The sequence below is a fragment of the Pseudochaenichthys georgianus genome, chromosome 3 (genome assembly GCF_902827115.2).
Source record: "Pseudochaenichthys georgianus chromosome 3, fPseGeo1.2, whole genome shotgun sequence".
NCBI lineage: Eukaryota > Metazoa > Chordata > Actinopteri > Perciformes > Channichthyidae > Pseudochaenichthys > Pseudochaenichthys georgianus.
Genome location: NC_047505.1, coordinates 48,120,195 through 48,129,808, shown reverse-complemented (window position 1 = coordinate 48,129,808; position 9,614 = coordinate 48,120,195).

Sequence of the window (9,614 nt, the reverse complement as noted above, 5' to 3'; positions counted from 1 at the left end):
GTTCCTGAGCTCCCGAGCCCCGGTGAGTTCCCAACACACCCACGCTCTCCTCCCTGCCTGACTGTGGGTCCTTGAATTAAACATCAAAGCACAGTGCGTAGGGCCCAACTGCCATAAATAACAGTGCGCTTGGGGAGGGGAGGATGTTTAGATGGGAAGAGAGCAGGTCACCCGATCACTCATACACATACTGTCAAAGCAGATTCATTTGTTCACAAAATGGGTGATGTTGTGTGAGGTTATTGATTTCCGCATGCCATCTGTCTTCTCTGAGGCTTTGGCAAGCGGACTCTGGCACTACCAGCCTCAGGTTCACATATTAGTCTCCACAGCTCAGGTGGACAGGAGGGAGATGTGCAGCAGGTATTGGACCCACATGACTTGAAGTGACACCTGGTACAATGGTGTAGGCTAGTTGGTGTTTTACATGCCAAAATTACGTTGTTTTTTTATTTAGAAATATATAGCAAAAAAAATATTTATGTGGCTTTTTAGGTCAAATATCTTTTAAATGTATTTATGATTAAAGGTGGGGTAGGTAATTCACTTCAGAAACAATATTTGTTATATTCCATGGAATGCTCTTAACATCCCGATAGCAATGAATAAATGAAATGCTTTGACAATAAATATATAAAAATATTTCATCTGTGGAAGCCGTGGCACTGTAAAAAGCACGACCAATCATCTAAGCCGGCCCGGCTAAAATAACTGGATGGCCTACCTGCCTGTCAGCCTTCCCAGAGCTGGCCCGACCCATTAAGCGACATAAGCGGCCGCTTAGGGCCCCGCAGCCACTTAGGGGCCCCCTAGCAAACATTTTGTTTTTTAATTTTTTCTTTATTTTAATTTAAAAAAATTAAATCTCAGTACACCGTCGCCGTGATAAGTAGCCTATGTTTAATTAATTGTGTTAATATGCCTAGATTGCCTACTCTCAAAGTCATGTATTATATTATTGAGTCAATAATAATACATTAACCGTGCTTTACCTGAACCTCATCATGACACAAGAGAGAACGGCAGGATTGTAATTTCCCGTGCTCAGTGAAGACACCTGACCAACCAGAGAGTTGAATGGAAATAAACAGCTGTCTTATTGGCTGACAGGTACCTATCCTGTGAGCTGTGACAATGTTTAAAATAAACTGTCAGTCGGACTCAGAGTTTTTGAAGATGGACATAAGAAAACATTTTATTTTTTTTAAATACGACAATTCTCAAGTGGTGGCTCACACAACAACCCCAGAGCCACCACTTGAGCCAGGTAAACAAGGTATGTAAATGTCAGTAAACTTCCAAGTTATGCGAACATGTAAGCAAAGCATAAATAACAGCTACGTTGACGTTACTTTGAATCGCGGGGGTAAGCTAAACCGTTAGCAAGTAGGTATAGCTAGCCAGATATATTAAATAAACTTGTCATACAATCTAAAGGTAATGTTTTTTAGCGTTACCTGGTGATTTCAAAGAAAGCTCTCTGGGAAATGTTGACTTACTGTTCGACATGAAGCTATAAGCTACCTTACAGTACACAGTTGATCCTGAGTCAGTTAAAGTGTTTCATAGTAGCATCAACCTAGCACTGAAATATATGGATGTTATGTGACAGTATTTCTGAGAAAAAGTCAGCTGAAATGGTGGCATAGTTGCCACTTCTTTACGTGCAAACAGCATGTTTAAACGTATTTGCAGCAGTAAATGTGGCTGTTTGGCCACTGACGTTGCCATAACAACACCTGAATTTAAATGTGCAACCTCTTTTTGTGACAGATTTTTGCAAGAAATTAGAATTCTTCTGAATGATATTCTTATTGACAGCTAGTTTCTATGTGAACATTATGAGATGGACAGCCAGAGAGAATAAATGAAAAACAGTTATGAAATACTATATGACAAAACAAGAATACAGTTTAAGTGATTTGTAAAATATCCATAAAGAAAAATCTGTTTACAGTTCTGTTTCATATGGGTGTTGAGAGATGTATCCATAGATCTCTTAATTTTGCTCTCAAAGTGCACCAGATTGATGCTTTTAACTTAAATATATAAAAAAAATATCTTCCTGCGGGAGCATGCCCCCGGACCCCCCTAGAGGAGGTGAGGACCCCCCTAGAGGAGGTTAGGTCCACGATGTTTACATGCTTATTTATACAATATGTGTGCTTATGCTAACATCATAAGACAAAAGTTGGTTCCGTGTTGTGTGTAGTGAGAACGCTCTAGAGCAACCTGATCTCACCAGAATGCGTGACTCCACCACGACTCCTTAACACCACAATGCGTGGTGGAGTCACGAACTTTGTTACATTTGCGTGTCGGCACCACGCAAACAACCCCAATGTAAAGTGAATGAGGCTCATTTGTCGTGGTGCACACACGCATTTATACAACGTGCATTGTGTGTAATGCAACTGTTAATTTTATTAAATTAGTTTGTTTTTAAGGAAGGCCAGAGCTTCAGCTGTGTCAAATAGATTGTTCCCTTTAGTTAACGTTATTTAAAAGATAATGATCATGTCTTGTATTACGAGCGTCCATTCCCATTGGATAACGGAGAATTTTACACCCGGAAGTAAGTAGCCTATTCTCCTTACTGTCGATTGATTTTATAGTGATATCTGCACTACTCATCGACTAAAAAACACCAAATGGTCCTTGTTAATTACACAACATTGATTGGTTTGAATTGTGTACAATGCTTTTGTATTTTCCCCCTTCGATTCGGAGAAACAAATATTTTTTCGGAGTTTTTGGACGGCAGAAGACACTACACTACCCAGAATCCTCAGCTATCGTTTGGGACTACACCATGAACCCCGTGATCAGTCCTTCTTTGATTGGTTGACCTCCAACTGCATTCCATATGAAAAAAAAAACGTTTCGTAAAAGAGAAAATCATACTTTATTCAGCAGTGCTTGCTTTACTCTTTGATAGTCATCACATGAATGCATTGTAATAAATGGTTTGGCTGCATTAAATATTACACATCTGTCTTAGTGCTTTATTTATCTACAGAGATCGGGCATCAGCATAGACCGGAAACTATTCTTTTACCGTTCTGTTTTAATTTCACAATAAAGTTAGTAGTAATATTTTGTTTTGATATTATTGTTTTTTATTAACTACTAGACGACTGGGTCATGTTAAGACCATCTTTTTTTGGTTGCTATGGGTTTTTTCCATCGCTTTTGTGTTACAAATATCAAAACAATAACAAAATAATATTCGTCGTAAACTAAACCGGAAACAGCAGTATATTTTATTTTGTTAACACTGTAAACTTGACAGCCTTTTAACCTATGCTTTTAACCCAAACCACCTACTGGTTAAAGCACGTTATTACACGTGTAGAGTAATTGCAATGCAGGAAGATTGTGTTGCTTTTTAATGACTGTTTAAAATGCCTTTTTCTTAATGTCTTTCATTTTTGTAACGCACTTTTGAATGTGTTATATTTTATGAAAACATTCAAATATTAAGAGTACATACAAAATAGTGGGAAAGTAAGGCAAGGCAAGTTTATTTATAGAGCACTTTTCAACGCAAGGCAATTCAAAGTGCTTTACAAAACAAAAACAAAAAAAATGAAAGACATTAAGCATTAAAAAAGAAAAGCTAATCAAATAAACATTAAGAAAAAATACATGGATAAAAGTTACAGTGCAGTCTAAAATATAAATAGTTCAATTAAACATTACAAGAAAAAGTACATGGATAAAAGTTACAGTGCAGTTTAAGATATGAATAGTTCAAATAAAAGCAGCGACTTAAAGAAAAGTCTTCAGCCTGGATTTAAAAGTAGTCAGAGTTGCAGCGGACCGGCAGGTTTCTGGGAGTTTGTTCCAGATATTTGGAGCATAATAACTGAACGCTGCTTCTCCATGTTTAGTTCTGACTCTGGGGACAGAAAGCTGACCAGTCCCTGAAGACCTGAGAGATCTGGATGGTTCATAGTTTAGCAGGAGGTCAGTAATGTATTTTGGGCCTAAACCATTCAGTGCTTTATAAACCAGCAGCAGTATTTTGAAATCTATTCTTTGACACACAGGAAGCCAGTGTAAAGACTTCAGAGCAGGAGTGGTGTGATCCACTTTCTTAGTATTAGTGAGGACTCGAGCAGCGGCGTTCTGAATCAGCTGCAGCTTCCTAATAGATTTTTTAGTGAGACCTGTGAAGACACCATTACAGTAGTCCAGTCTACTGAAGATAAAGGCATGGACAAGTTTTTCCAAATCCTGCTGTGACATTAGTCTTTTAATCCTAGATATGTTCTTTAGGTGATAAGGTGATTAAGTAGAAGGTCAATTATATAAATATAGAATAGAAAATATCAAGAAGATACTCAAATGATATCTAGAGTAAAACAGTTTAGTGCCTGATAGGAGGATGTGCTAACTAATAAGGCTTTATTTAAATAAATGTGCAGAATACGACAATGTAATGGTGGAGGTACACACATTGATAGATGTCTTGTAATGCACTGTTGATGAACCTGTGACCTAAGTTTGTCATTCATTGCATAACTACGCTATTGTGTATATGATATGTCAATAAACCTTAGAAAATCTTGAAATCTTGAAAGGGATGTGCAAAATAGCAATTATATACAGTCTTTAATGAACTATTAGAGAATAACGAGTAATGAATATGCTTTAAACGGATCTGCAGATACATATTAGTCTTCTCAAGCACCAACTATCAAATATCTCGCCTGATTGTTGGCACTTGACAATCACCTTCACTGAATTTCTTTCAGGTGTAACTAAAGTCTGATTTAAGGCTTGTTTATATTCCACATCATTAATCCAAATCTGTAAAGTAACTAAAATAAATGTAGTGGAGTAAAAATACCAGGTTAACCTTAAAGAAAGCCCTCAGGATTATAAAAGACCCCCATCACCCCAGCCACAAACGGTTCTGTCTGCTGCAGTCTGGCAGGCGGTACCACAGCATTCGGACTAAAACCACCAGACACAGAGACAGCTTCATCCCACAGGCCAGAAGACTATTAAACACCTGAATTTAGAAATAACATTCATCTGGCTGCTACTTAGAAATTATTTATCTAATATATCATATTCCAATCACTTGTATATAGACTCTTATTGCACTATTTCACTATTTATTCTGTGTATATGTTTTATTGCGTAGCACTGTTGGAGGAGCCTGTGACCTAAGGGGGGGAGGGGGGTAGGACACGTTCGATTCCTGTTTTGAATAGTGTGCCGTCGATGGGTTTCATTCCATTTAAAAGTCCTTTTGGACGCTCTGTGTGTAAACGTCGCGCATCCAATCACAGAGGTTGAGGACTGATCACGGGGTTTGTCAAGCTAAGCACATGGTGTAGTTCCAGACGATAGCTGAGGATTCTGGGTAGTGTAGTGTCTTCGGCTATCCTAAAACGCCGAAAAAATATTTGTTTCTCCGAATCGAAAGGGGAAAATACAAAAGCATTGCACACAATTCAAACCAATCAATGTTGTGTAATTAACAAGGACAATTTGGTGTTTTTTAGTCGATGAGTAGTGCAGATATCACTGTAAAATCAATCGACAGTAAGGAGAATAGGCTACTTACTTCCGGGTGTAAAATTCTCCGTTATCCAATGGGAATGGACGCTCGTAATACAAGACATGATCATTATCTTTTAAATAACGTTAACTGAAGGGAACAATCTATTTGACACAGCTGAAGCTCTGGCCTTCCTTAAAAACTAACTAATTTAATAAAATTAACAGTCGTATTACACACAATGCACTGTTTTTTGAGAACACAAATTCGTAACTAATGTAATTTTACATTCTGACGAAAAATTAAAATTATTATGAATACAAATAAAATAAAAGAAGCCTCCCGTGAGTTACTACAAGCTATATAGTAGATTTTAAAAACGTTGTATAGAATAAAAGCTCACTGCTGGACGTTGTAGAAATGCGTGTGTGCACCACGACAAAGGAGCCTCATTCACTTTACATTGGGGTTGTTTGCGTGGTGCCGACACGCAAATGTAACAAAGTTCGTGACTCCACCACGCATTGTGGTGTTAAGGAGTCGTGGTGGAGTCACGCATTCTGGTGAGATCAGGTTGCTCTAGAGTGAGGGGGGCCCCCAAGCCAAAGCTCTCTTAGGGCCCCCAAAAGTCTAGGGCCGGCCCTGAGCCTTCCATCTCGTCCACAAACTTATCTCGTGCCCTCATTGGTCATGTGCGCGTTCGTGTGTGTTGGAGGAGGGGCTCTGTAAGGAAGTCTGAAGGAAGGGGCAGATTTTTTCTGGCTGCGTACTTTCAAATTCTAGCGCACTCGAGCTGGTTTCTCCAAAATTACATACCCTACCTTTAAGAAAGAGTTTATAGCTATTGCTAATTTCCAACTCTTACTTAAAATATTTAGATTTCAATATGATAAAGTATACTATAGGAAAAAGAAAATACAACAAAGTAGTGGTCACATATTAAACATGCCACAATTGTGCAATACAGATACATATACAGCAAAACTCAATTTACAGCAACTCTTTGTCAAATTTAATGAAATGTATTTGTAATACATAGCAATAAAGAGAAACACTGTAAGTCAAAAAGCCATGTGTTGGAGGGAAATTCCATGCTGCAGGTGGTGATTAACATCTAATTTGTCACAAACACCTGCATACACAAGTTCAGGCCCTCCCTCGATCTCCTCCTCTCACTAACTAGTCTCGAAGTCACAGTGTACCTCCATGTTGAGCTCTGGAGTGTGGAGGGCAGGCCTTCAAACATGGGGCCCAGCTGCTGCTGTGTATTTTTGCCAGCCAACACACACACACATTGGCATCCCTTGGTGTTTACTCTCGTGGAGGGCACATGTTACTGGGTAAATTATCATTGCGACGGTAAACAGTGTTTTTATGAAGGAATGTAGCTTGGTTGTTATATTTGAAGTCTGTGCTTTGTATACTAGTGTGCTATTAGGACAGATTGAGGATGTTTGCGCCTGGTGTCTGCACTCCGCCCATGTGGGGTACACACACTCACAAACACAGAGACACACACATGCACTCGCAGTGACAGGCTTGGTTGTAGTTTTGAGTCTTAAAATGCTCTTTTGTTGTTATCATCATAGGGGAAAAAACACATCAGAGCCTAAGGAGTGTTTGTCAGTGTCAAACTCATGTCAGTCTCAGGGTAAATGCAGATGAACAGCAACAGCAGGGGAGGAGAGACTGAACTTCCAAGTGCAGACGAAAAATGTAACACATTGTGAAAAATATATGTTGTGTGCTTCAGTACGGCTGCAGTCAATGGAGGGACTAGCGTTTAATACACACTGATTGGGCATGCAGACATGAACACGATGTCTGGTAATTGCTTTACATTCTTTGCAGCCGACTCATGATATCGCTTGATAACAAGGTAATCAGATAATGATAGAGTCAAACAGATGAATGGGTAGGAGATAAAGGACTGGTACTTTAAGGTCTTCACTTTTCAATTAAACTCATTTGAACCATGGAAAACGGTCTCGTACATTCTGCTGACACCAATCTTGGTAACACCTCGCTCGGCTCCAGACAGTGAGCTTGTGACAAACAGCACAAGTATTTCTCTGAGGGGAATCTTATTAAAGGTTATTAGTGGGTTTTTCTTTCAAAGCTGAAAGAAAATGTCTTTTTACGAATGATCACATTGGATACACGTTTGGGGTATGTCAGGTTATTAAAATCTAATTTCTTAAAGATAATTATGTAGAAATGCGGCCCCCATTGTTGTGATCTATTGTATAACAATTAAGCGGCTGCTGGTTTGATTGTCCAGTCACTGCAGTCATCTTCACATTTTAGATTCACCCATTCTCCACTGATAGAGTGCTCCATTTCCTCCATGAATGGAGGAAAGGAGGGAATAATGATGATGACTTTCTTCCCACTTTTCTATTTTTTTGAGCCCCAATTACCCACTAATGCGTGATAAAAGCAGAAAAATTGACAGTCGTTATGTGTGGTGCCTTCCACATTGGCAAAATCATTCTTTCCCAGCCTCCCGTTCTTTTGGAGGGGAATAATCATGTTTCGTCCCAAACACCTGCGCTTCAGTTGCCCTGACCTGCCGCCCAAATGAGTGCAATTAATGACAATTACCCTCCAGGTGTCACAACATAGACATGTACTGATAGGGGCCTATCTGGAGGGAGCACGCGCTTGTCCTCCAAGTAAATATGTAATGATAACAGCTGTAACACAGTGGGGAGGAGGGGGGCACAATTGCTACCAGTGCAATCTATTTGTGTTTGCCGCAGCTCAGCACCACATTAACCAGTCCAGACAAACCAGAACGGATAGACTTGGATTCTCCCCGTGGGACAGAGGCGAGTTAACTGGAGGTGTTGGACTTCCTGATCACATGAAGATAAAGGCAGATGTGGTCTAGAAATGGTTTCTGTTTTCGGATTTGTGCCATGGGGATCAAACATAATTGGTCAGACAAGGGTGTATTTCAGCTTAAAGGGTATTTCCGGTCTTATTGTTATATGTGTGGCCACCAGTGATGTTGATAATAATAACAACAACAACAACAACAACAACAACAACGCCGTTTTCATCCTGTTAACTGCTGCGTTCTGGAAACGCAGCAACATTACTATAGTAGTCAGGTGAAGCAAGAAACACGAGACAATCACTCACGCTTGAATCAAACCCCCATTTTCACCAACTCTATATCAAAAATATAATTAAAGGCAAATGGTAAATACATTGCCAAAACTATCTGTTGTAAAATTGCTCACAGATTACCGAATAACTGGTTGATTCAACTTTTGCCATACTTTTGTAATTGTGCAGACAAAAACACACAATTCTTTGCAAAGCGTGTTTTGTATGTTAAGATTTAATATGTGCAAAATTCTGTTTTACTCTCCAATAAGAGCGTTATTAGCCAAGTCTCTCGCGAAGTTCTGAGATCTCTTCAAATAGGCCTACAAAAAAAGGACAAAAAATATCAAAATAATCCCACATTGAAATACATTATTATCCTAATTTAACCACCCCTGTAAAAAGGTTTATTAACTATAGTGTATGTTTACATTTTGATTGTGTCGAAACATTAACACCAGTATGTGTTGTAGAAACAATAAAGAACAGGGGCAATCTGTGAATACTGTGTAATCAAATATGGGCCTGATACTGTGTGCACACTCTCTAAGTGTTAGCTGCCATAAAAGCTCAGGCGTTTAGCCAATTTCCCTGTGTGAAGTGAGATTTCTCAGGTGCAGAAGTCAACTTTAACCCTCCTCCTCCTCCTGTGGGTTCACCGTCCTCTCCCTCTGAACCAGCATTAGCATAAAGGCATTAAAATGTGAATAGGAATTAATTTGGACTTTCCCCTCCATAGGAATTAATGGAAGTTTGTTCTGCCCGTACCCCTCAGACGGCTTGCGCTCCTCCACAGTCCATAAATATTAATATTAATACGGCATCGCATTTAAAGGTAGCGCTTGGCTGAAGCCGTATACAGAATATTATTAGAGATCACGATACGTTTCTCATGAGAAGTACAGCTGAGTGAATGCATTGCCTTGCCGTTGTGATCTGTAAAATCCAATCTTCATACAGCACAAAAAGTTATTTTCAGAGAGAC